Consider the following 25,232-nt stretch of genomic DNA (forward strand, 5'->3'; position numbering starts at 1 on the left):
GAAAATTAAGACTTAAAGAGGTTAAAGAAACTTGACCTAAGTCATACAATTAAGACCAAAAAACAAACAGAAAAAGGGATCTGGGATTGGAAATACACTTTTAGACTCTAGACTCTCTGGCCTTCTCTGTTGTTTTCTGGGTGCAACATGACACCCTGGAAACTTCAGTTAAGTCACAATGATCCAATTTCTAATAAGGACACCAGAAGAGAGCAGGAGGCAGGCCTCAGTCCCCTCTGTTTGGCATCAGACCCAGTTGTCTGAGGCTGGGATGCACAGGAACATGAGAAATAGTAATGAGGGAGAAACATGCCTGATGGGGTGTTGGAAAGACAGAGGCATAGGTACTGGGAGGACAGGTTAGCTGCAAGGTGGAGGTCCATACAGTGTCAGGGCATGGAAGAACAGCCTCCAAATGGAAGAGGCAGTGGTGAATGGCTTGGGATGTGGGGGGATGTGGCTTGGTACAGGGCAGGGCTGCGTGGGAGCAGAGAGGATTCTGCAAGCTGCCCAGCCTGCATCACTGGCATCCTGAGAACAAGTGCAAGCAGAGAGATCCGGCCCTTCAAGAACCACCTACCCAGCCACCCCCACAAAGATATTGCCCAATGCCAAGTAGAAGCCAAGCAACAACCAATTTGGGCCCCCGGATGATGAGCCACTATCTCTGGAGCATAATGCTGGCCACCTCTGACAATTACTTTCCTCTAGCTGCAAAGAGAACCAGGGAACTGTTTGTATTGTCTGCAGTGCTTCACATACAGTGCTGGGAGGTGCGATCGCACTTCTCTTACTGGTTGCTAAGCATATCGTTACTAGGCGACGGCATCAAGATGATGCACAAGGCTGGAGTTCCAGGAGGTGTGTGTGCTGGAGTGTGTGCACGCCAGGAAGAGCTGGAAAGTGGAGTGGGAAGAAAAGGGGGTTCTATTGATTTTGCTTTGACTGAGGGGTCTCGGCAAGCGAAATTTAGGAGAGTCCTGCCATGCAGAGGAAACAGGGCAGAGATCACGCTACTCCCGCACGGCTGGAAACAAGCAAAGAAACATCTGAATATTCGTAACATAGGAAAAGGGCCAGATCTGGCTTGAAGCTGCTCCCCAGGAAGAGTCTCTCAGAGTAGACAGACTTTAGACATCCAGTTTCACTGGCTTTCAACTTTGGGGATATTTCTGTTTTTTCCCATATGCTACTCGGTTCTCATTTTATCTAGAGGTCGTTTTATTTATCTGGAGATTGTTTTATCTGAATTGAAAAGCACCTTGGGTTTGTGAAATGTGAGACCTCTCCAGGTCCACATTGCTAGGGTGTGATGCTGTTGAAGCCAGAAGAATGGGCTGCTGCAGAGAGAAGGAGCTCCCCATCTCTGTGGGTGTTTAAACAGACTGGACACCCGCTTGGCATGAGAGCTTCTTGGAAGAGCAGCTTTGAAAGAGAAGCAGGGGAGGAAGGCAAGAGGTAGTGGGGCCAAATGCATGAGAGGTAGAGATACAGTGATTGCAGAGACTAGGTAAAGTCAGCTGACTAGATGATGGCAAGGCAGAATGTTCTGGCTGAATTGTGTCCCCCAAAATTCCTATGTTGAGGTCCTAACTCACAGTACTTCACAATGGGACTGTATTTAGAGATGGGTCTTTAAAGTGGTGATTATAATGGGACCATTAGGATTGGCCCTAATCCAGTATGGCTGGTGTCTTTATAAAAGGAGGAGATTAAGACACACACACAGAGGGATGATCATGTGAGGACACAGGCAACAGACGGCATTTGCAAGCCAAAGAGAGGCCTCAGAAGAAACCAGCCATGCTGACACCTTGATGTTGGACTTCCAGCCTCCAGAACTGGGAGAAAATAAATTTCTGTTGTTGAAGCTGCCCAGTCCATGGTACTTTCTGATGACAGTTGAACAAACTAACATAAGAATGGCTGGGCACATGGTAGCTCATGCCTGTAATCCCAACATTTTGGGAGGCCGAGGTGGGTGGATCTCGGCTCACTGCAACCTCTGCCTCTGGGATTCAAGTGATTCTCCTCCTTCAGCCTCCCAAGTAGCTGGGATTACAGGTGCATGCCACCATGCTCAGCTAATTTTTTATTTTTAGTAAAGACGGGGTTTCACCACGTTGGCCAGGCTGGTCTCGAATTCCTGACCTCAAGTGATTCACCCGCTTCAGCCTCCCAAAGTGCTTGGATTACAGGCATGAGCCACAGTGTCCAGCTCAGCCATGACGTTTTAAGATGGCAACAGAATAACTGATCTAGAAGTGGAGAGCCAGAAAGGCACGACATCCGAAAACCCATCTCATGCAAAGAAGAGGGGAAGTAACTCTTGATGTTAAGCCTAGAGCAGGGGATAATGGGGTGGGTAGCTCCCTATCATTGAGGGCTGTCAAATTGCAAAACAGTCATCATTCTGGGCTATTGCCAAGTGCAGTTCAGCACCAAAGGAGCATGAGTTTCAGAAAGTTTGGCTCAGTGAAAGAAAGAACCTTTCAGCCATGCATTATCCAACAACTGGAATGAGGTGTTGGGATGAAACATTCTCAACAGGTGCTCAAGGAAAAGACGACCTCTCTCCATGAGGAGGAGTTTGGGCTGGATGACTTTTAGTGGTCTATCCCCACTTTCCCCCCAAATAATTTGTTGTTCAATGGGGATATTTCTGGTCCTTCACGATGTTCCGTTTTTCTCTGATGAAAGGAGACTGCTCGTCACTTTCTCCATCGCTCTCAGCAGCATGAAGAGCAGAAAGCAACCTTTTTTTTTTTTTTCCCCTTCTGAGACAGTGTCTGGCTCTGTTGCCCAGGCTGGAGGGTAGTGGCACAATCATGGCTCACTGTAGCCTCAACCTCCTGGGCTCAAGAAATCTTCCCACCTCAGCCCCCTGAGTAGTTGGGACTACAGGCGTGTGCCACCAGACCAGGCTAATTTTTGTGTTTTGTACTTTTTTTGTGTGGAGACAGGGTCTCGTCATGTTGCCCAGGCTAGTCTTGAACTCCTGGTTCAAACGATCTGCCTACCTCAGTCTCCCAAGTGCTAGCATTACAGGCAAGAGCCACAGCACCCCACAAAGAAAGCAAATACCTTTAAGAAAACAGAGTGAAAACACAGATCCACATAACCTCTTTTATGAGCTCTTCCCCATCTGCAAACAGAAAACTAGCTCAAAGAGGGCAAACTACCTGTAACATATGCCATAGTCCTGAGCAACCAGACTTGTAGTTGAAGTCTTAACTTCAACTTCAAAATTGCAAGAGGGAATGAGGAACATTGGGGTAGGAGAAACAGCTCTTCTGGCAGAGGGGTGAGACATGAATCTTCTTTGGGGAACAAGGAGTTTAGACACCTGTGATCTGGTGTCTCAGACAGGCTCAGTCACTTTGTAGCCAGTGGTGTGAGCATCTCCTGCTCCTCTAAGTTCCTCACCATGGCCCCAACCCCTCACTGTGGCCTCCAGGATCACGAGGTCCCGGTTTCCATGTGGCTGCTGGATCTGGGGCTTGTATACACATTTTTACCTGACTTGCCTTCCCATTAATGTCATAGGTTTTATGTGTTTTCCATGCCTGGAATCACCCATATGTCATAGAAGCTGCCTGCCTCTCATTTCCTCCTTTGATCAGAAAGTCAGCATAGAAGTTCTGCACAGATAGGTTGCTGGGTCCCATCATCAAAATGTCACATCTGCAGGCTGGGGAAAGCAAATACTTCCCAGAATTCATTCACAGTCAGAATCATCCACACCCCACTCCTTTGCAGGGGAATCAGGAGGATTCTCCAATAAAGGCTGTTCTCCAGGCCACTAAGCCCCTCACTCAAAGCAGCCCCACCATTCCCCAGGGACAGGCAGGTCCTCACTGTGGCCCAGATGTCAACATGGGAAGCTCGGCCCCAAGGATGTGGCATGTGTTTAAACACATATAAAAGATGAAGAGGAGATGGTAGCAGAAGTCCTCCTAAGAAGAAAACCATTTAGAAACATGCACCTGCTAAATCATTGCAGTTAGAAGATGAGGCCCGAGGAAGCTGGGGTAGTATAATTCGTTCATTGCTGTGGGAAAAGAGGGAGAAATAAAAGCAAAGAGGTGGCCAAAGTAGTAGTGGAATGGGAACACCCCATGATCTGACCCTCTCCATAACACTTTTTGAGACACAGTCTCACTGTCTCCCAGGCTGCAGTGCAGTGGTGCCATCTTGGCTTAGTGCAACATCCAGCTCCTAGGTTCAAGTGATTCTCCTGCCTCAGCCTCCCGAGTAACTGGGATTACAGGTGCCCACCACCATGGCTGGCTAATTTTTATATCTTTAGTAGAGACGAGGTTTTGCCATACTGGCCATAAACTCCTGACCTTAAGTGATCCGCCTCTCTTGGCCTCCCAAAGTGCTAGGATTACAGGTATGAGCCACTGCGCCTGGCCTCTTTCCCTAATACTCTTCCTCCCTCCTTCCTTCCTCCAGGAAAAATCGTAAGTGTTATGTATGGTCTGAGACTTCTTGGGGTCATTGGTGAAGGGGCTGAGGTGTGTGTCCTGGAGTGACGTGGCTAAACAAGATGCAACAGTACAGAGGTGGCAGAAGCATGAGGAAGTGAGTTTACACCTGGACAGACGCTTAGACAGACCAAGGGAACCCTGGGCTGAGGGACTGAAGTTTCTGCCAAGTTCCATAGAATGGATGAGGGATGGGGCCCTGGGTGACCTTAGTTATCTGTATTTCTGTCTTCTAGTAATATACGCCATCAATACAAGTAACAGCTACATGGATTGAATACTTATTACATGTAGCACACCAATGAATGCTAAGTGCTTTATATAGGTATGTGTATGATCCCCTTTTAACCTTTGTAATATCCCTTAAGGAAAACACCGGGGTTGTCACCCTTCAGCATGCAGGAAAGCTGAGGATGGGAGGGGTCAGAACGTGCTGAGGTCACGTGGCTGGGAAGTAGAGGGGCCACACCTTGAGAAGCCCTCGCTCCTAACCCTTGGGACCTGCCTTGCTGACAGAGTGTAAATTGTGTGCAAACCGGATGTTTGTCCTTCTCCACAGGGAGACATATTGCTCCAAATTTAAAAGAGCAATAATATCAGTTCCAACCTCATGCTGGGGAGGGGAGGTCTTGGGGAGAGAGAAGTGGGAGAGGGCGCACAAATACATGGGCTGAGGTGTGTGCCATTTCCCTGAAGAGTAAAATACGGGCAGGAACTGAGTCTAGGAGTCCTTTCTCCAAACTTAGTGCATTTTCCTCTAGTTACAGCACTGATGAAAAAAATTTTTTTATTTTTTATTTATTTATTTTTTTGAGACAGAGTCTCACTCTGTCACCCAGGCTGGAGTGCAGTGGCGCAATCTCGGCTCACTGCAAGCTCCGCCTCCTGGGTTCACGCCATTCTCCTGCCTCAGCCTCCCAAGTAGCTGGGACTACAGGCGCCACCACCACGCCCGGCTAATTTTTTTGTATTTTTAGTAGAGACAGGGTTTCACCATGTTAGCCAGGATGCTCTCAATCTCCTGACTTCATGATCCGCCCGCCTCAGCTCCCAAAGTGCTGGGATTACAGGCGTGAGCCACCACGTCTGGCGAAAAAAATTTTTTTAAAGGAGAAAGGACAGAAGGCAGGCGACATGGTAACAGTGAATGAATAAGGTAAAGGTTGAATGGGGTTGTCAAGAGCACTTCTGTGGCATTGGGCTGAGACTGGCTGAATGTGCATTCTGTGAGCTGGGCATCCCTTCCGGGGTGACGGGTCATTAGACAGATGTAAAAAAGCAACAAAGGGCAGTCATTCCCAGACAGGTATCTGGAACACTCCAGGGCTTTGGGGACTACATGGGGTCCCCAGGTCAGGGGACTCCATGTGCCTGGAAAACACCAGTGGCTTCATTTCAAAGTCATTTGTGATTTTCACAACAAAGTAAAAGAGCAAGACCTTGAGCCAGGCTTGAGGGAGAGGAACCACGTTTGGAAGTGACTTGAGAGGGGAAGGGAGCAATGGGAGGGCTTGGCTGTATGTCAGCTGAGAGATCCAAAAGAAGAAGGTGGATCTGGAAGATGTACAAGAACAAGCAAAAAACAAACAAACAAACAAACAAACAAAGAAGGATCAATCATAAAATGAAATTCCTGAGGCTGACTTGGATGTCAAAGTCTGCACATTTTTTTGCCTGAGGAAAACATTCTTAATGCAGCTCTGGGGGTGGTAGTTCCCTGAGCGATGCTGATTAGTAATCAAATTATTTTCAAGGCTGATGAGCACATTGGACCCTGGCACTCAGCGACATCAGCTCAGGGGTGGCTTCACAAACGCCTCCTCTTCTCTGCTACCCAGGCCTTGGTAGGTGTGTTTCGAGAGCTGGTGGCCAGCAAGGGCCAATGTAAACAGGTCTCTTGTTTTTCAGGCCCTTCTCACTGCAATTCAGCAGACATGGATGGAACACGTCTTCTATGTGACCCACTGAGGGGGGACACAGGTGCCAGGACTCCATCCTCAGGACTATAGTCTAAATGGGGAAGGCACACGTCCAATGAAAGCTAAAATAAGGCAGAAGGAAAGTCCTAACTGAGTCAGGAAGAAGAGTGTGAGATCAGAGGAGCACAGATGGGATGAACCCGGGGCGCTGGGAGAAGGGCACAGCAGAGGTGGCACAGGGGGAGGGTTTGAAGGAATCTGAGAGGTGGGAATTTAGAAAGCCTGGGAGAGGCAGTCTTGCCTTTGAGAACACCGGGAACGAGGACAAAAATCTGGGGAAGCCAACCAAGTCATCAGGGCGCCGTGGGCAGGAAAGGAAACATAGTCGTTGTTTCAACCAGGGTGGGCACCAAAACTATTTTTGAAGCATTAAGAACAAAGCAGGCTGGGCTCAGTGGCTTCTCAGGAGGCTGAGGTGGGAGGATCACTTGAGCCGGGAGGTTGAGACTGCAGTGAGCTGTAATTACACTGCTGCACTCCAGCATGGGCAACAGAGTGAGACCCTGTCTCAAGGGGTTCGGCGGGGGGGGGTGCGGAAAAGAACAAAGTAAAGCAAAACCAAAGAGAATAAGAAATGACTGCCTGGGCACAACAGCAGACAGGCACAGAAGTGTCTTAAAATCTCACCTGTGAGGTAGGGGGTTCTGATACACACCCCTAAGGAACAGAATTGCAAAGGTGCTTGAGGGTACGTCCCTGTGGGGGAACCTCCACTGCAGTGGTTCTCAAAGTGGGGTCCCCAGGCTAGCAGTGTCCACATCACTTGCAATCCTGTGGGAAGTACAATTCTTGCTCTCCCCAGATGCGCTGTGGCAGAAACTATGGAGTTGAAGCCCAGTTTAAAAGCAGTGCAGCCAGGTGGGGTGGATCATACCTGTGTAATCCCAGCACTTTGGGAGGCTAAGACAGGAGGATCACTTGACCCCAGGGGTTCAAGACCTGGCAACAGAGCAAGACTATCTGTACAAAAAAATTAGCTGAGTGTGATGGTGGGTGCCTGTAGTCCCAGCTACTAGGGAGGCTGAGGTGGAGGAGATTGCTTGAGCCTGGGAGGTAGAAGCTGCATTGAGGTATGACTGCACCATTGTACTGGAGGCTGGGCAACAGAACAAGACCCTGTGAAAAACAAACGAAAAACGCACAAAACACCCCCACAGCACCGCAAGTGATTCTGATGCCACTGACTCCATGCTGTGCTGAAGGACTGCAGTGAGTCCAAGGACTGTCCGCCTTGGTCATGACACACACCTCCCCTTGGAACATTCTCCACTGAGGTGGCCACATCCTGGGGCCAGGGAGTCCTCCACTCACTCAGCTCTTTTGGGAGTAGATGAGCTTTTGTGGGTCTTGTTCTTGTCTGAATCTCTCTGATGCCCCTCATTTCCACAGGTATCAGAGATCATCCCAAAACAAGCACTTTTTCCTCGAATCTTTCCCCTAAAAGTTCTCCGCATCTGAACAAATGTTTCCACAGTGTGAGCTCCATATCCTGACATTTGCTAGATTATGATTGGGAGACAAAGGGGCACAAGACGGGGGCCCGTCTTTCCTTCATCCCATTTAGCAACACATGTACTTGTGAAAAATAATTTTATCTCAAGAAAACATGTGCCAGGCATAAACGGATGGTACAGCCAAGAGCTCTGGGAGGAGGGGCACTGGGGGAGGTAGAACGTGAGGACGCCCTTCCCTCCACCACAGTGCCTTCTAGTCCTGAACATCCTCTATGTGCCATCATCCCGATGGAATAGCTGAGCCCAACTGTTGGGGCAAAAATAGCTGCCAGGCCATCCCCTTGCTCTCCAGGTAGGTATCCCCTTCATCTGTCTCTCCCTCTGCACCTCTTGCTGACAGCTGGCTGGTTCTTACCCATCTGGCCAAGCCCTGTCTGCTCTGTCTGCCCCCCTCCCCACTGCACATATGCAACCAGCAGCAAGAGGCAGGAAGTGGGTTCTTCCTTCACCAGCCCTGCTGGCCAGCGGCCAGTGTGGCAGCTTCAATGCCTGAGCAGCAGTCAGCAGCCTGGGCCATGCCCCTAGAGGGCTGGCACCTCCCGCTTGCTGCACCAGCTCAGCCCTGCCAGCAGCCCTGGCCACTCCCCAGACATGCCTGTCTGCCCATGCCCAGCCAAGGCTTCTCCATGCTTGGTGCAAGAGCTCCTGCAGCCTGGGGCCAAAGTCCTCTTTAAACAAAAATCTGCCTCTCTTCCCTGCTTAAAAATTCCTGCAACTGTCTATCCTATCCCATCTATCCTATTGCTTCCTGTCACTGGAGAATGATGTCCAACGCTAAGCCACCAGGATCAAGGGTCTCTATAGCATTCCCGCCTTATCTCCACTGTGCTCCTGCTAGACCCAGCCACCCTCAGATGTTCCCAGCTTCCCAAACAGGCCCCATTTATTCAGTGCCTTCTTATCTTTGCATATGTTGTGCTCTCACCCGGTAAAGCACCTCACCTCACCACCCTTTTTCTGTCTGGCACACTCCTATCTATTCTTCAAAACCCTTCCCAGCACCACCTAACTATGAAGCCTTTTGGGCCTCCCCTTGGTAAAGTTGGTAGCTCTGGCCTTCCTGCCTCCATGGCATCTGTTCTACTGTCATGCAGAACATCTGTTCTCACTGTGGCTGCCTGCATTACTTTTCATCTTGAGAATAACACTCCTTGTTCACCTCCGAAACCACTAATGCCTTGCATGGTACCTGGTCCATAGCAGGTGCTAAGTGATGTGGAGCTAGGCTTTAGATTCACCATGTCAAAGCCACCAATTCTACATTCTCAAAAATAGGAAATATGGCTTCAAGGAGGCACATAGACTCGTTCCTTGCAGATGTTTAAAGCTGAAAGGAAAACAGCCACCTGCTAGGACAGGTGAGACTCCGTCCTGACCAACAGGCACAGAAGAAAGGACTAGGTGTCGCTGTCACTGGGAACACTGGGATCCTGCCCAGGAATGGACTAAAATTCTATGGAAGGGATCTGGATGCTTCTCTGATAGACAGTGACCTGAACTCCTAATTCTGAACCTGCCAACCACCATCAGTAAAGGAAAGGAGTCCAGGCCATATATGTCCACACTGCTATGTACTGTCCCTGGTCCCCTGATCCCCAACTCCAACCACATACACTCCAGAGTCAACTACGCCGGAGCCTGCCCGCTATGTTACCACCCTGCTGGTCTTTCCATTGTCCCAACTTCTTCCCTTTCCAGGGTCTGAGCCTTTAAAGGTCATCTCTCAAGCTTTTGCCCATGTCTCCGTGCCCATGTCAGGCCACAGCTTCCTTTCTTATCTTCTTGCCCAATATTCTTCCTCTTTCTCTCTCTTACCCCAAACTCTAGAGTACCATTTGCCAGCTCACACATTTTCTTAAGAAAGGACCAATGGTAAAGGATGGGGAGGGGGCTGTTACTCTCTGCAGTTGGTGGCGAATTGTGGTGAGTGTGGCTTCTGAGATGGATCAGACTGTTTCATCGCAGAGAAGGTAGAAGGAGAGACCTCCAGAGCCACCACACACAACACCAGCAACCCAGAAGCCTTTGTGCTGATGGAAAGAGCAATGAAGAGCTGGTGGGCCCACCCAAGAAAACCCTTGTTATCAGGTCACGTGCCCACAGGTCCCACTCTGGTGACTTACAACTCTGGACCAAGGCCTACAATCACATCACTTGATGTCTGAGTTTCTCGGCTGCCTCCAGGACCCTGCGCAGCCTTAGTTCCTTCCCATTTTTAAGGAAGATGATAAAGATACTCCAGGCGACAGAAAATAGTGTCTTGTTTCCAATCTGTAACTGCAAACTTGTTCTTTAAACAATTTTATATATGGTTCCATAAAATGTAAATTAAAGACCAAGGCTGATTTACTAAGTGGGGATTAGAAAATCCTAAACAAAGAGGGAAAGATTGGTCTGGTTGCTTGATTGGTTTACTTGCTTGCATTTCTTCTTTTGTTCATTCATTCATGAGTCCACTGTCCATCCATCCATCCACTTATTTTTAAATATCACGTTTGCTTGAATAGGAGGTAAAGCTCTCTACCTTCCCAAATTATCTGCCAGAAAAGAGAAAGTTTATATCCAAGCCCTTACAGAATCTTTCATATTATGGGTTGCTTTCTCAATTATCTTATTTTGAACAACAATATACTGTTTGGGAAAAGTATTAGCACTCCAATCAAGGCTAGTTTGGGATGCTTACGAAGGTTACTTAAAAGAATTGGTTTTTATGAAAAAAAAAAAACCCACCATACTATAATATAGATTCAGCAATTTTGCTTTTTAAAATTTTTTTCTTTCTTTCCATAGGTTTTTGGGGAACAGGTGGTGTTTGGTTACATAAATAAGTTCTTTAGTGGTGATTTCTGAGATTTTGATGGACTTATGCCACTGGAGCAGTATATACTGTATCCAATTTGTCTTTTATCCCTCACCCCCCTCCCACGCTTCCCCTTGATTCCCCAAAGTTCATTGTATAATTCTTATGCCTTTGCATCCTCATAGCTTAGCTCCCTCAGCAATTTTTCTTGAGGGCATAACCTCAAAATTTCAAGTGCTAAATGTTGTAAACAAACCTTTAAAAGATCATTGTCTAAAAAGCAGTGTACTGAGTCGTTATACTGTTGACATAAAAAATAAATACTTTATAAAGGATTTGAACAGACATTTTTTCCCAAGAAGACATACAAATGGCCAATAAGAACATGAAAAGATGTTCACCATCATTAATTATCAGGGAAATGCAACCAAAAACCATAGTAAGATACTACTTAATCCCCACTGGAATGGCTAACATCAAAATTACAGACAACAACAAGTGTTGGCAAGAACATGGAGGTGTTAGAACCAACAAGTACTGCTGATGGGAATAAAAAATGAGGCAGTTGCTGTGAAAAACCATTCAGCAGTTCCTCAAAATGTTAAACAGAGTTATCACAGGACCTAGCAACTCCACTCTTAAGTTTGTAGCTCAGAGAAATGAAAACATATGTCCACAAAAAAACTTGTACGTGAATGCGTATAGCAGCATTATTTACAATGGTCAAAAAGTGGAAACAACCCAAATGTTTATTAACTAATGAAGAGATAAACAAAATATGGCATATCCATACAACAAAATATTACTCATCAATAAATATCAATCAAAATGAAACGAAGCACTAATAGATGTTACAACATGGATGAAGTTTCAAAACACTGTGCTAAGTGAAAGCAGCCAGTCACGAAAGGCCACAGTGTTGTATGATTCCATTTATATGGAATGACCAGAAAAGGCAGATCCATAAAAATAGAAAGTAGATAGTCTTGCCAGGGTACGGGGGAGTGGAGAACAGGGTGTGACTGTTGATGGTACGGGGGTTTCTTTTTGGAGTGACGAGAATGTTCTGCAATTAGATAGCAGTGACGGAGGGCCAGGCGCGGTGGCTCACGCCTGTAATCTCAGCACTTTAGGAGCCCAAAGCGGGCGGATCACTTGAGCTAGGAGTTCAAGACCAGCCTGGCCAACATGGTGAAACCCTGTCTCTACTAAAAAATACAAAAACTAGCCGGGCATAATGGCAGGTACCTGTAATCCCAGCTACTTGGGAGGCTGAGGCAGGAGAATCGCTTGAACCAGGAGGGAGAGGTTGCAGTGAGCAGATATCGTGCCATTCACTTCAGCCTGGGCAACAGAACAAGACTGTCTTAAAAAAAAAAGAAGCAGTGATGGTTGCACAGCTCTGTGAATGTACTAAAAACTGTTGAACTGCACGTTTTAAAAAGGTGAATTTTATGGTATGTGAATTGTATCTCAAAAAATATTACTCATCAGTAAAAATCAATTAGCGATTATTAAAAAATAAACTGGGGGAGGGGGAGCTGGGCTGAGGCAGGAGAATCACTTGAATCCAGGAGGCAGAGGATGCAGCAAGCTGAGATTGTGCCACTGCACTCCAGCCTGGGTGACAGAGTAAGACTCTATCTCAAAAATGAAAAAGAAAGAAAGAAAGAAAGAGGTAAATAAACTCCTTTTGCATCAATATGAAACAGCCAACTCTCTTCAGACCATAGGGACTATGATGAATGCAGAACATGAAGAGCTGATGCAAAAAGTGTTCTGGTGACAAGGAGGACACTGATGTCAGAGACGGGAGTGAACAGTTACAATGTTTCCTAAACTGGGAGAGTTGGGGAAAAGCAGTATTTAAGTTAATGTATTATGTTATTAGCGTGTGATTGAAAATGTATCGCTAAAATAATTTTTCAACATTATCCTACAAAGTTTACATATGAAAATCAGCTTTTTAATTTTTTTTTTTAGCAACCCTCCTTATTGGGAGAACAGAGCCGCCTTATGTCAGGCACACATAATATGTACCCAATGCCAGTTGTGTGTCAGGCACCAGGCTGTGTCCTTGGGATATAACAGTGACTCTCCACACAGATATGGTTCTTTCCTCAACAGGGCTTATGGCCTAGTTTGTCTGAATTAAAAAGGAGCTCAAGTTTGAGGTCATTTTTATGAAAGGTTTGTAGAATGGATGATAATATCTTACAAGAGATGTTCTTAATCTTTTGGGGTCACAGGTGCCTTGGAGAGTCAGATGATAGCAATGAACTTTCTTTCATAAACATACGCATTTGCTCCGTGGTGAGAATTACACATCTTTCAGAGGGTTCAAGTCTACAGCCCCTCCTGCCACTCACACATACATAAACCTGCCATGCCCCAGGCTGGACTTCCAACTTTGAGATTGTTCTTTTCCAAATCCATTTGCACCTACAGCCATTCTCCAGCTCCCATGACACATACACAATGAGCACCTCAAGAGCCTGAAACCCGGAAAGAATTCCAGATGACCTGCACCCCAGGAGGTCCATGGAAGGGATCTGGGCCTGGTAGGTACCTCGCCTTCTCACTCCAACCTTGGACAGGAATATTTCTCCCTGGTTTATATCGGGCACTTACCTAAGATCTGCTTTGAAGAAAGCTTTCCACTTGCTAAAAAGTCCCCACACCCCCTGATTGCACATACAAATAAAAAAACAGGAGGCTTGAACAGGCTTACCCAGGGGACTCACCCCATAGCATGTGATGGGATATGAAGGAGGCAGTGACTAGCCCAGGGCTCCTAGGCTCAAGGCAGCTCCTGTGCCCTCTTCTGGGGTCCCCGAGGGCATGAATACAGGCGGGGACTGAGTGTTCAGTGTTGGGTGCAGAAAGCATTTTTCTTTTCTCTTTTTTTTTTTTTTTTTTTTTTTTTTTTTTTGAGACAGTGTTTTGCTGTTTTGCCCAGCCAGGCTGGAGTGCAATGGCATGATCTTGGCTCACTGCAACCTCTGCCTTCCAGGTTCAAGCGATTCTCCTGCCTCAGCTTCCTGGGTAGCTGGGAATACAGGCATGCACCACCACGCCTGGCTAATTTTGCATTTTTAGTAGAGACGGGGTTTCTCCATGTTGGTCAGGCTGGTCTCAAACTCCCAACCTCAAGTGATCTGCCCACCTTGGCCTCCCAAAGCACTGGGATTATAGGCGTGAGCCACCACGCTTGGCCCAGAAAGCGTTTTTCTATACAGGGTCAAGTAAAGAGGGGGAGAGGGCTCAGAGGCTACACTGGTGATAATGCAGATAAATGAGGTGATTGTCGACCAAGTGTTTGCAAATCTTGAGCTTCCCAGGGCCAGAAAGCTCAAAGTCCAGCAGCCATGGCAGGTGCTATGTTTGTGTACACTGGAGGTCAAAGTCCAAGTTACTAAAAACTGTCAATCTGTGCCTTGTAAATCTTTCCCATTTTCCCAGAGCATTGTACCCTCTGCCGAGGATGCCTAACTTCTTTCCTCCTCCCCTTCTTTCTCCTCTCATTCAGCCTGGCCTACCTAGTTAGACTCAACAGCAGGAGGAGGAGAGACAAGGGAAAGGTAAGACTCGTAGAGATTAGAGAGAGTTAGGAGTGGTTTAGTAAAGAAATGATGGAGCTCCTGCCCTACATTGCTGACTCCCTCTTTCTGGGCTGTAGGAAATCTCCACCTTCAGGACAGGCAAGAAGGGCATGCTAACCACAGGGCAAGAATTCAAGAGGCTTGGGATGTGGCCCCTATTCTAGTTGCAACTGGCTGTTGCGACACCCACTGTGGGGAATGAGGAAGCGCTGTCTGGCTCACTGCCTGTGAGCCAGGCGTGAGTGTACAGGGAAGGAGGGATCCCTTTTCACAGGCCCAGGGAAATACAATTTTCTATCCTTGGAATTTGAGGGTATAAGGAAGAAGAACAAAATAAAAGGCATCTCCCTGCTCTGGAGGAATGTAGCATCAGGTTGAGAAATAGATTCTGGGAGATCCCAGGATGCAAAGAAGCCCAGAAGTTGCCATGGGGAGCTCAGATGTCCTCCAAAAGGGTGGGTCACCAACTGAACCTTAAAGGAGTAAGTAGGACTGGTGAAGTGCATGGGGCTGGCATTCCAAACAGGACACAGGACTTGAGTAGAGGCTTACCAGAGACTGGGGCGCACACCAGGCTGGCTGGGGCTTCATTTGGAAGGTATGGGGAAAGTTCAGTTAGAAGAGCAGATCAAGGTTGGATTACGGGAAGCACTGAATGGTAAATTTAAGGGGGCTGGATTTGCTTGGGGGCATTGGAGAGTTTCCAAAGGAACCAGGGATAGGACGAGGCTCTTGGGTAAAAATATGAAGCAATATTAGGTAATATGATTTGGGTCGGAGTAGGGGCCACAGAAATGGGAAGGAAGGAATGAAAGGCATGAAGAAAGAATCTGCAGGATTGAGTGATGGGCAAGATACGAGCAGAGAAAAGTGGAGGCGTGGAAAAAGGGGAGGCAATAGCAAGGTTTCTGACCTGAGCGTGTGGGAGAGGAACAACCCCATGAAGAGGAAAGAAGCCAGGAGGAAGAGATGGTTTGGCGTGAGAAAAGGAGGAGTTTAATTTCTGAGATACAGCATTTAAGAAAACAAGCTCTTCAAGTGGGAATATCTTACAGACTCTTAGAAGCGAGGCCTAAGGGAGGGAGGGAGGGTCCTGGGAATCATCACATCTGGGTGGTCACTGGAGACATGATGGAGAAGGGGCCTGTGGATCTAAGTGCATATTCCTGACTTGATACTTCAAGGGGCTGCCAGACAGAGGTTGGGACAGGCTGGCATTTAACACACTCCTAGCAGAGGGGAGGCCCAGGGGGAAGCGGCTGGGCTGAGAATCAAGAATATGGAAGACAGAGGTGAAGAATGGTGGGTTCCTCACGGATGTTCTCATAAGTCCTGTATCTCTCAAATTCATCAAAGAACCAATTTCAACTCAGAGAAAGAAGCCTCCAGGGGCTGCCTGGATGCTCCATGGGACCGCAAAGCATCTGAGTTATGCAATTTATTCAGATGTGTGAGGCCTGAACCATTACAACACTCTCTTATCTGCTCCCCTGGGAGTTTGAGCTCTCCTCACTCTCATCCACTCTACAATCCGGAATCTGACCCTGGCACCTCCATCCAAGTCAGTGTGGTCAACAGCTCCCTACTGCCTTCAGAATAAAGCCCCACAGCTGCCTGGGACTTCCAGAATAACTCTCAAACACATTGGCCTCCCTGTCCAAGCCTTATCTTCCTTTCCACTCCCATCTCTGATTCCCTTTTGCCACTCTTGACTCCACCCAAAATGAATCACTCAAACCACACCTCTCCATCTCTCTGCTGTTATTTATACTCTTCTTTGACTACAGCCACCACCTCAAGTTCCCACAGTGTATCCTGTCTATCCTTTCAGAGTTTTGCCAAATGCCGTCTCCTCCAGGAAGCATTCCCAGAGTCCATAGCCAGAAGGAATCTCTGTCCTGCAATCTCATAGCACTTCATGCCTCTTTTATGGCACAACATTATTTACCTTTAAATAACTTAGAGTTAAATAAATACCATACAGTTCTTTATCTTCATGTATTGCCTCCCCTACCATACTATAAAGTTTGTGAGGACAGATATAATTCCTCAAATTTTGGGGAAGAAGTGGTGGTTCATGCCTGTAATCCCAACACTCTGGGAGGCCGAAGCAGAACTGCTTGAGCCCAGGTGGTTAACACCAGCCTGGGCAACATAGCAAGACATCGTCTCTAAAAAATTTTAAAAATTAGCCAGGTGCAGTGGTGTATGCCTGTGGTCCCAGCTACTCAGGAGGCTGAGGCTGGAGGATTGCTTGAGTCCGAAAGGTCAAGGTTGCAGTGAGGCGTGATTGCACCACTGTACTCCAGCCTGAGCAACAGAGTGAGATTCTGTCTCAAAATAAGATTTAAAAAATTGGGGGAAGAAAAACTATACCTTGAGAGTAAAGGGGGTGATGGGGAGAAACATTCAGCAAGTGCCTAGAACAAATTACAAATGAGCAAAGTAAGGCTCAGAGAGGTTCTATCACTTGGCGATGTCAGACAGGCAGAGTGTGACAGAGTCGAGAGTCAAACCCACCACGTTCTGATCCCAAATTCATTACTTTTCCTGGGACAATGCCTGTGATGTTTCATGGGGGATTTTCACACAGTCAAGTATTTCTCTCCATGACCCTACTAGGGAGGCAGTACTAATTCCTCACCTTCAAATGAGAAAAGGGAGGCTTGAAGAGGAAAGAGATTTAGCCAATGTCCCCCAGTTAACAGGTGAGAGGATCTACACCAAAGCCCACGCCTCCTGCCCTCTCTCTTGCCTCTCGCCCAGGCTGAAAAACTGCCTGAGCTTCTGCCTGTAATGAGCTGGGGGCTGGGATTCAAGCTTGCTGTGAGTCACTTGCAGCTATCTCAGTTGGCACTGCTGTCTGCCGGTGCCAAACATCTGCCTAAATAGCAGAGGGGATGTGATCGGATGCTGCCGAGAGCCTCTGCAGAGGTGCAAAGTGCAGCAGCATCAGATCTCTCATAACCTACCTGGGGCGGGACCTGGGGGCGGGGACTGTGTACACCCAAGCTGGGTGAGAGGGGTTGGGTTTTGACTGCAAATGCTCCCAGAGAACACAGAAAAGCACTTGAGGTTCCCAGAGCAGTGGGATGGACATAGTACATTAATTGAGAAATCAGAAAATGGGCTGGGTGTGGTGGCTCATGCCAGTAATCCTAGCACTTTGAGAGGCTGAGGGGAGTGGATCACCTGAGGTCAGGAGTTTGAGACTAGCCTGGCCAATATGGTGAAACCCCGTTTCTACTAAAAATAAAAGAATTAGCCAGGGATGGTGGTGGGTGCCTGTAATCTCAGCTACTCGGGAGGCTGAGGCAGAAGAACCTCTTGAACCCGGGAGGTGGAGGTTGTAGAAAGAAAATAAGCCAGGTGTGGTGGCATGTGCCTGTAGTCTTGGCTCATGTCCCTGCGCCCAAGTGAGATTTCATCTAAAAAAAAAACAAAGAAAGAAAGAAAGAAAGCAGAAAATGATGGTGCTCCAAGTGGCCAGAACCACCACAGGGGCCATTCTGTCTCAGGAGAGAAGGGAACCCCCAGAAAAGCAAAACCCAAACTCAGGTCAGAATTCCCAGTAGACCACCCCCCATCAATCACCCCCATATACACCAGTGGGACTGCTATGGCTTGTGGGGGGGCAGGTTCTCACAGAATCAGGTGCAAGGCCCTCAAGAAAGGAAGCACATTAAAAGGGGGTCTGCCCCCACAATTACTGGGAGAATTGGCCGAATTTAAAGGAAGACAAATGCAGGAGATGCGAATTAAACCCGGTACCGAGCTCTAAACCCTAGGCGAGGTGGATTCTTTGAGCGCCCCTGTCTCTAGTGAGTGATCTTGCCAGATTCTGTGTGGGTGGATTTCAGAACATAAAAGGAAGAGAGAGAACTGGAGAGGGGGAAGATGTTAGTGAACAGAGCCAAGCTAGGAAACAGGAAGGCTTGCCTCCCGCAGGTATTGGCCATTGCTGATCTTGGTTCTAGTCACACTGACTGGCTGCCTCATAAAAGCAGCAACCACCTGAGCGCTGGGAAAAGGTAAGAGTCCACGAAGACCACAAAACTCAGAGCAGTGTCCAGTCCTGCAGCCTGCCTATAGCCTACCTGGAGGGTCTCCCGAAAATTAAACTCCGCATTCACACCAACCTGCCCATTGCATCTAGGTGAAAAGTGCATTGGAACATGCAGCTTCAAGTCTGCTCTCTTAATAAACTGTCACTATGAGTAATAATTATTCCTTGAGAAACAGCAGAGTGACTCAAAAAGCTGTCCCCTCCCCCTCTGCCGCCCCCTCGCACAGCTCCCAGCTTTGTACACAGTATTAGGAGGCCTAGAAAGTGAAGCCACCATTTCCTCCTGCCTGTCAGCTCTCTGAACACTAAATGACCATCTGGACTTCAGTGCTGGATGGGCATTCGTAGACAGTCTCTTTGCTGTCTAAAGAGTTAATTAGGGCTGGCTGTTCCCCAAACACAGTGAACTGAGAGTGGCGCTAGGCAGAAATAAACCTCATTGAATACCTGATGTATGCTTGTGAGACAGTGCTCAGGGGAAACTGCCTGATGACTCGCAGAAGAGGCCCTATAACCTCTGGAAAAATAAATGGTGCTGACCCACCAGCTCAGATATGGCCATACGTGTAAAGACACCGGAGAGCTCACACTTATTGGATGTGTATCATCTGCCTAATTACGGGACTGAATGTTTTATTGTACTTTGACTCTATTATTATTAAGTGGGTGCATAAGACGCTATTATTAAGCGGGTGCATCTGGGTTGTTGAAATATCAAAATAGTCCATCCTCGTTGGAAATGTCCATGCTACAGTCCCCCAAAGGCCTGTTTCTTCCACCCCCAGACTCCCCAAGATGCACTGACGGGGTAAGCCTGGCATGGAAGGGGGCTTCTCTGATGCTGCTCAGGGTAAAGGTGGTGTCTGTTCTGTTTGATCTATACTCAGGCGTTAGTAGCTGTATTTTGAATATCTCTCTAACGTATACTACCTCATGCCACCCTCACCCGAAGCCCTGTTGTTGTCTCCATCTTGCAGATAGGAAGCTAGGGCTAACTCACCTACCTAAGGCTACTCACGGGGTCCCAGACCTGGGCTGGAACCCAGGCAGACTGACTCTGAGCCCGAGCTCTTGAACATCTGACTGCTTGGACAGATAAGGCATATCAGTGTTGCAGAGTCACCACTATCCCTGCTCTTTCTCCTCGACCCTGGAACTGACCTATACTCTACAAGAAACTCTTCATCCTCAAGCCAGTGAAACTTATCTTCATTACCACACTTTCAGCCCCAGGCACGTCGCAGCTCTGCACCTCTACTCCATCCCCCGATGTGGCCATCTACCTGGGAGGCCAGAGTCACGTGGTCCTGAGACATATGGGTCCCAGGCAGGGGAAACTAGAGACTGAGTGATCTACCATGCAGGGTAGCCCCAGGGTAGCCTCCCTCCCCTCCCTAGCCTCACCATCAGTTTCCTTTGTCCTAGCAGTATTTGGGGCACATGGAGCTACTGTCATCACTATGCAGAGCTAAGTGCCAAGGGACTTGGACTTTCTCCAGAGTCCTCTGCATGATAAAACATGGCCAGAGCTGCAAAGGGAAGACTGAGGCTGACACAGGTGGGAGTTTGTGTCTCTGAAGGATGCATGATGCTAGAAAGGTTGCATATAGCCAGACGCGGTGGCTCAGGCCTGTAATCCCAGCACTTTGGGAGGCTGAGGCGGGTGGATCACGAGGTCAAGAGATTGAGACTCTCCTGGCCAACACAGTGAAACCCTGTCTCTACTAAAAATACAAAAATTAGTGGAACGTGGTGGTGCATGCCTGTAGTCCCAGCTACTTGGGAGGCTGAGGCAGGAGAATCACTTGAACCCAAGAGGCGGAGGTTGCAGTGAGCTGAGATTGCACCACTGCACTCCAGCCTGGGCAAGAGAGTGAGACTCCACCTCAAAAAAAAAAAAAAAAAAAAAAAAAAGGTTGCACACAAGGGCTCCTTCCTTGAAGATCTTCTCTAAGTTGGACACTGCCTAGTCTAGAATGAATTAGGTCCATCCTGGCTAGCGTTATGAGAAGGGCTATGTCTTCTGAAAGACCTGCTTGGTCCCCAAACTGCGCTCACATCAATCAAGGTTCACTCAACGTGGAGTGCTGTTTCCCTGAGAATCTGCATGGGCTCTATAGCCATACTTAGGGAATGACATGTGTCTTTTTATGCAGGACTGATCATAACCTTGCAAATATTCAAGACACAAGTCCAAGTGCAGGCTCATTTGAACGTTTCATAGAAACGTTAGGTATTCAGTGGAACACCTCTATCCATCTCACACCATAGGATCTTTCATAGAACATAGGTATTCAGTGGAACACCTCTATCCATCTCACGCCATAGGATCTCTCTCAACACCACCTGGGCAAACCATCTAAGGACCTGGGGACAAAATGTTTATCACAGGGGGATGGGGAGGTTCAGCCACTGGAAAGAAGGACCATTTTTAACCTAGCCGTTCCCGCAAAGGAAACACACTTTCCATTTCCTCTTTCTCCTAACGAATTCTAACTTCCTCTAGGTTCCCTTTTAGGAGGGCCCTAATTTGTTGTTACAAATGCTCCCATTAAAGTCAAAATCCAGTTCACAAGGCACCCTCGCTTGCTCTATCTCTTAGCACTACTTTTCTAATAAGGAACTCATCCTAAAACTGGGACTCATGACAGCCAAATTTCATGGCCCATTTGTCTGCACTGAATATTTTATGTGGATTCTCTACTTTAATTCATTCACATTTCCCTTCAGTTAATTCTACTTTGAGTCACTCTCTGCCCACCCACCATCCCTCAAGAAGAGCGTTATATCTCCACCCCTTGAAGCAGGTCATATGGGAAGCGAGTAGCAAAGCTAAAAACATAATGTAGACTCTGCCCCCAACCCAAGGGCTAACCCCAGGTGTTCTCACTGGACGCAGAAACCCTACCCTGTATTTTGCCTGAGACCTCCAAGTGCTCACTTGTGGAAGTAAATGAACCCAAACACTCTGTGGCTGTTGTTTTGCTCACCCCTGTGAAGGTGTTGCAAAATTCAATATGCACCGTGTTTCCTTTAGTACTCACTAGGCAATTTACATACATTATCAGGGATCCTCCCAACCACCTGCACAGATATTCCTGCCCTCGTTTCAGAAAAGAGGATTCTGAAGGTCAGAGAAGCTCACCAGTCTACACGGATTTGAACCCAGATCTGTCTGGATTTAATGCTGTTTCTTTCTGAGGTACCATACTCCTTTCACCTGTATAGATGAGTAAACTGACCAAGGAATTGATCTTTTTTGTCTTTTAAATAATAGCATCAATCAGTGAATGAGCTCAAAAATAAAATCCAGGAGGAATGGTTACAAGATAAACCTGAGACTGTTCTCAGAGTGCCTGGGCAGTTTCCAGCCCTTACTTCCCAGCATTGCGCCAACCTTAGCTTCTCCTAGAGTAGGGTTGCCAAATACAGGACACCCAGTTACATGTGAATTTCAGAGAAACAGTGAATAATGTTTGAGTATAAGTATGTTCCACATAGTTCATGAGACATATTTGTATTGGAAAAAAAAAACCTTGAGTGCTTATCTGAAATTCAAATCTGAGTGTCCTGTGCTTTTATTGGCTAAATCTGGCAACCCCTTTCTGCTGGGAAGTCTCCTGCCTGGCTCCAGGTCCCAAGTGTTGCTCCAACAGAAGTTGCCATGGCAGCCTGGCAGGCCTTCCAAAGCCTTCTAGAGCGGTCTCCACTCACCCCTGCAGCTTCCCCTCGCCCCTGCATGTTCTAGGCTCCCAACAAGTCCAGCTACTTTCATTTTCCTGGATGCCTCCCGCTGCTTCCAGCCTCCTGCTGCTTTTAGCCTCTGGTCTCTGCACTTGCTGTTCTTTCCCCTCTTCTCTTGCCTGGCTAATTTCTAGTCATCCTTCAGCTCTCAACTTGGAGTCACTTCTGCCAGGAAACCCACCTGGCCATTGCTGATTGGCTCCCCCCACAGCCCTCTAGTGCACGGTTGGATAGTACCCTGTACCTTCCCCTGGCAGCCTCCCTCAACCACCCCCTATCCCACACTGCCCTGGTGAGCAGAGGCCATGCCACACTCACCTTGTCCCCACACCTTGCACCTGCACCGGGCCACAGGCGGGAAGCCAGTGAGTGCCTCCTGAATGAATGACTGCAGACTGTCTCGCCAATGCTGGGGCTCTCCAGTGTGACTACTTCCTTCCTCCCTTCTGTCTTTAGTCACTTTTTCATCAGTGTCCTCCTCCCCCTCCCCTAGAGTGGTTGTGAAAGACAGGGCCGTCAGTAACAGCACTAGGGGTGAACAGAGAGCATCCTACGTGGAGGGGCCTCCCAGCACCCACCACCGGGTCACACCAGGTGCACGGCCCCAGTGGGCTCAGACCCAACCACAGCGCAGCTTCCGAGTCCCTCTTGGCTAACGCCACCTCTAGGCACAACTTTCTGCTCTTGTCCTCCCGCTGGGCCCTTAAATGAGCGGACTTGGGTTTTGCTCCCAGTTTGGGGTATAGGGAGATGCCGGTATCATGTGGTCGAGGCTTAGGGCAGGTGGCAGGGCTTGCAGAACATCACCCATATGCCGCTCCACGCTCACCCACCCAAAGCGGTGCCCACGCTCAGCCTGACAGCAGGCAGAGGCAGCTCCAAACTTAACCCTTGAGTGGCACTCAGGAGGCGGCTTCTCAAGGAACCAGAGTGGCCAGTGTTGACTACACACACACATACACACACACACACACACACACAAGAGCTCCCCTGCCCCCCAGAACACCCCTGCTTCCTCCAGCCAGGGCTTGATTCAGAAGATGACCTCTCAGGGGCAAGGAGTGGCTGCAGGAGAGTTGGGGTGGGCTGTGGGTGAGACTATGACCCCAGGGGCTGCAGAAGGGCCCAGGAGGAGCGGGGAGCGGGGCGGGAGCAGGCAGAGGTCTGAGGCAGGATCTGAAACCCCGTGGCTCCCTAACCTGACCTTTAGAGGCAGCAGCCTGCCTGTGCCCTCACACTGTCACCCCTAGCGTCCCCCAGCCTCCCCTGTCTGAATATGTTGAGAGGACAAAGAGGGAGAAACACCCTATAGTGTCAAATTTACTCCTAAAATAGAACCCCTCTTCCCCGCGGAAGGCTGGCGAGCTCCGGGAGTGTGCACAGCACCCACGGTTCCGATTTCCTGGGTCTGGCTGTTTTTCCGGGAACTCCCAGCTCAGGTGCCCAGGATCCCGGAATTGTCGTCCCCAACCCCTGCCATTCGGTCAAGCCTCCAACTTCTGCCGGGCACAGCGCTCAGCCCTGGCTCGCGGGAGGGACTCACCCAGGGAGGCGCGGACTCCGGCGATTGCTCCCTCTGGCCCCGCCAGGTGAGCCGGGACGGCGGCAGGTACAGGTAAGTCGGCCGGGCAGGTAGGTGTGCAGCGGCTCCGGAGGCTGTGGCTGAGTAAAAGGGCTGACAGGTTAGATTCCCCCTCCTCCTCTGAGTTGTTAACCACACCCCTGCTGCTCTCCTCCCCACTTCCTTAAAGGGTGGGGTGTGTTGTCTGTGTGTGCCGGCTACAGCCTCTTACCATAAACTCTGAAATAGAAGCTGCCACCAATTCCCTGAGCGCCAGGCAGACCGGAGGGGCGATCTCTGCCATCCCCCCGGCCGCAAATGGGATCCTCAGATGTTATGTGCCCCTTGTGAGCAGCTGATTCCCCAATTCCTAACACCCCTCCATCCTCTGCCCACTCCACCTGCAGCCTTTTGGAGGCCAAAAGGTGTGTGTAGGGAGGTGGGGGCAGGGCGGGTAGGGGAAACCAACTTCTCAGGCTGATTCTCCCCCAATTCCCCCGCAGTGGGAGATGTTACCTACATGGTACTCTGAGCACCTGTGTCCTAATCTCTCCATGTCCTAAAGTGGCCCCAGTCCCTTTGCAGGCATGAAAAATCATAAATATCACCAGGGATTTGGGCAGAACTGGTCCAGGTCCCTGAACACCGAAGACCAGGTCCCTGAGCTGTGACCAAGTAGGGTCTGAGGACAGCACAAAAATAGTTAGAGAATCTGGACAGCCCCTTCCAGGGCCCTGTCTCCACATCAGTCCACCTGGCTGCCCAGAGGCTGGTCCCCTCTTCCTTCGGGTCAGTGAGATGTGAGCAGGCACTCAAGGGCACTTAGCAACACTTCTTCCCTATCCCTAGAAAAACTCCAGACTTGCTCTTGAGTAGGAGGAAGAAGTTACCTGGACTTGGCATAAGGTCAAAAAAGTGGAGGGTACTCAGCATCACCCTCATCCTACAATGTCCTCTCCAGAGCCCCTGTCCCAAGCTTCTTTATTCTGTGTCCTGTGCAGGACTGGAATCTGATTCCCAGGGCTGCTCTCTTGCACAATTCTAGAGGATGCTATTCACAATGTACTTTCCGAGAATGGCGCCCCCTGGAGTTGTGCTGAGGAAGCAGTTTCCAAGAATGCACTGACTCCTTCCCATTTCTGAAAAGAAGCTGGAGACTTAGATTAATTAATGAAGCTAGGAAGTCAATGTTTCACAAAGTGTAATTGGTGGACTACCTATAGCTATTGGCTGGATGCCACTCTGGGTCCACTGAAGATCAGACTCTCTGCAGCTGAGGCCCACCTGCCCAGCACAGCGCTCACAACCTATTGATGGTCACTGCCAGCCTTGACAGCTGGAGCCCCCAACCCTTTCCCATTCATGCTATTCACAGATTTGCCACATTCCCAGCACTCAGTGTCTTGGAGGTAATCTTGGTGACTACACAGTGGTCAGCACGTCAGAAGGTGGCCAGGTGGGAGAACTTGGCCACGG

General features: G+C 48.6%; 1 protein-coding gene across 4 annotated transcripts in view; it reads right to left on the bottom strand.

The window, feature by feature from the left end:
- Window positions 1–24,071, bottom strand: part of PTK2B (protein tyrosine kinase 2 beta) — a 135,878-nt gene extending 111,807 nt beyond the window's left edge. For 3 of the 4 annotated variants that reach the window (XM_050802428.1, XM_050802429.1, XM_050802427.1), the window contains exon 1: window positions 23,739–23,940. The gene's annotated coding sequence lies outside the window, so the exon portion shown is untranslated. Of the gene's footprint in view, window positions 1–23,738; window positions 23,941–23,988 lie in introns of those variants that run through there. The other variant, XM_050802426.1, reaches the window with a different exon arrangement.
- Window positions 24,072–25,232: the final 1,161 nt, after the last annotated feature.

This window comes from Macaca thibetana, chromosome 8 (genome assembly GCF_024542745.1).
Source record: "Macaca thibetana thibetana isolate TM-01 chromosome 8, ASM2454274v1, whole genome shotgun sequence".
In the NCBI taxonomy this organism is placed as follows: Eukaryota; Metazoa; Chordata; class Mammalia; order Primates; family Cercopithecidae; genus Macaca; species Macaca thibetana.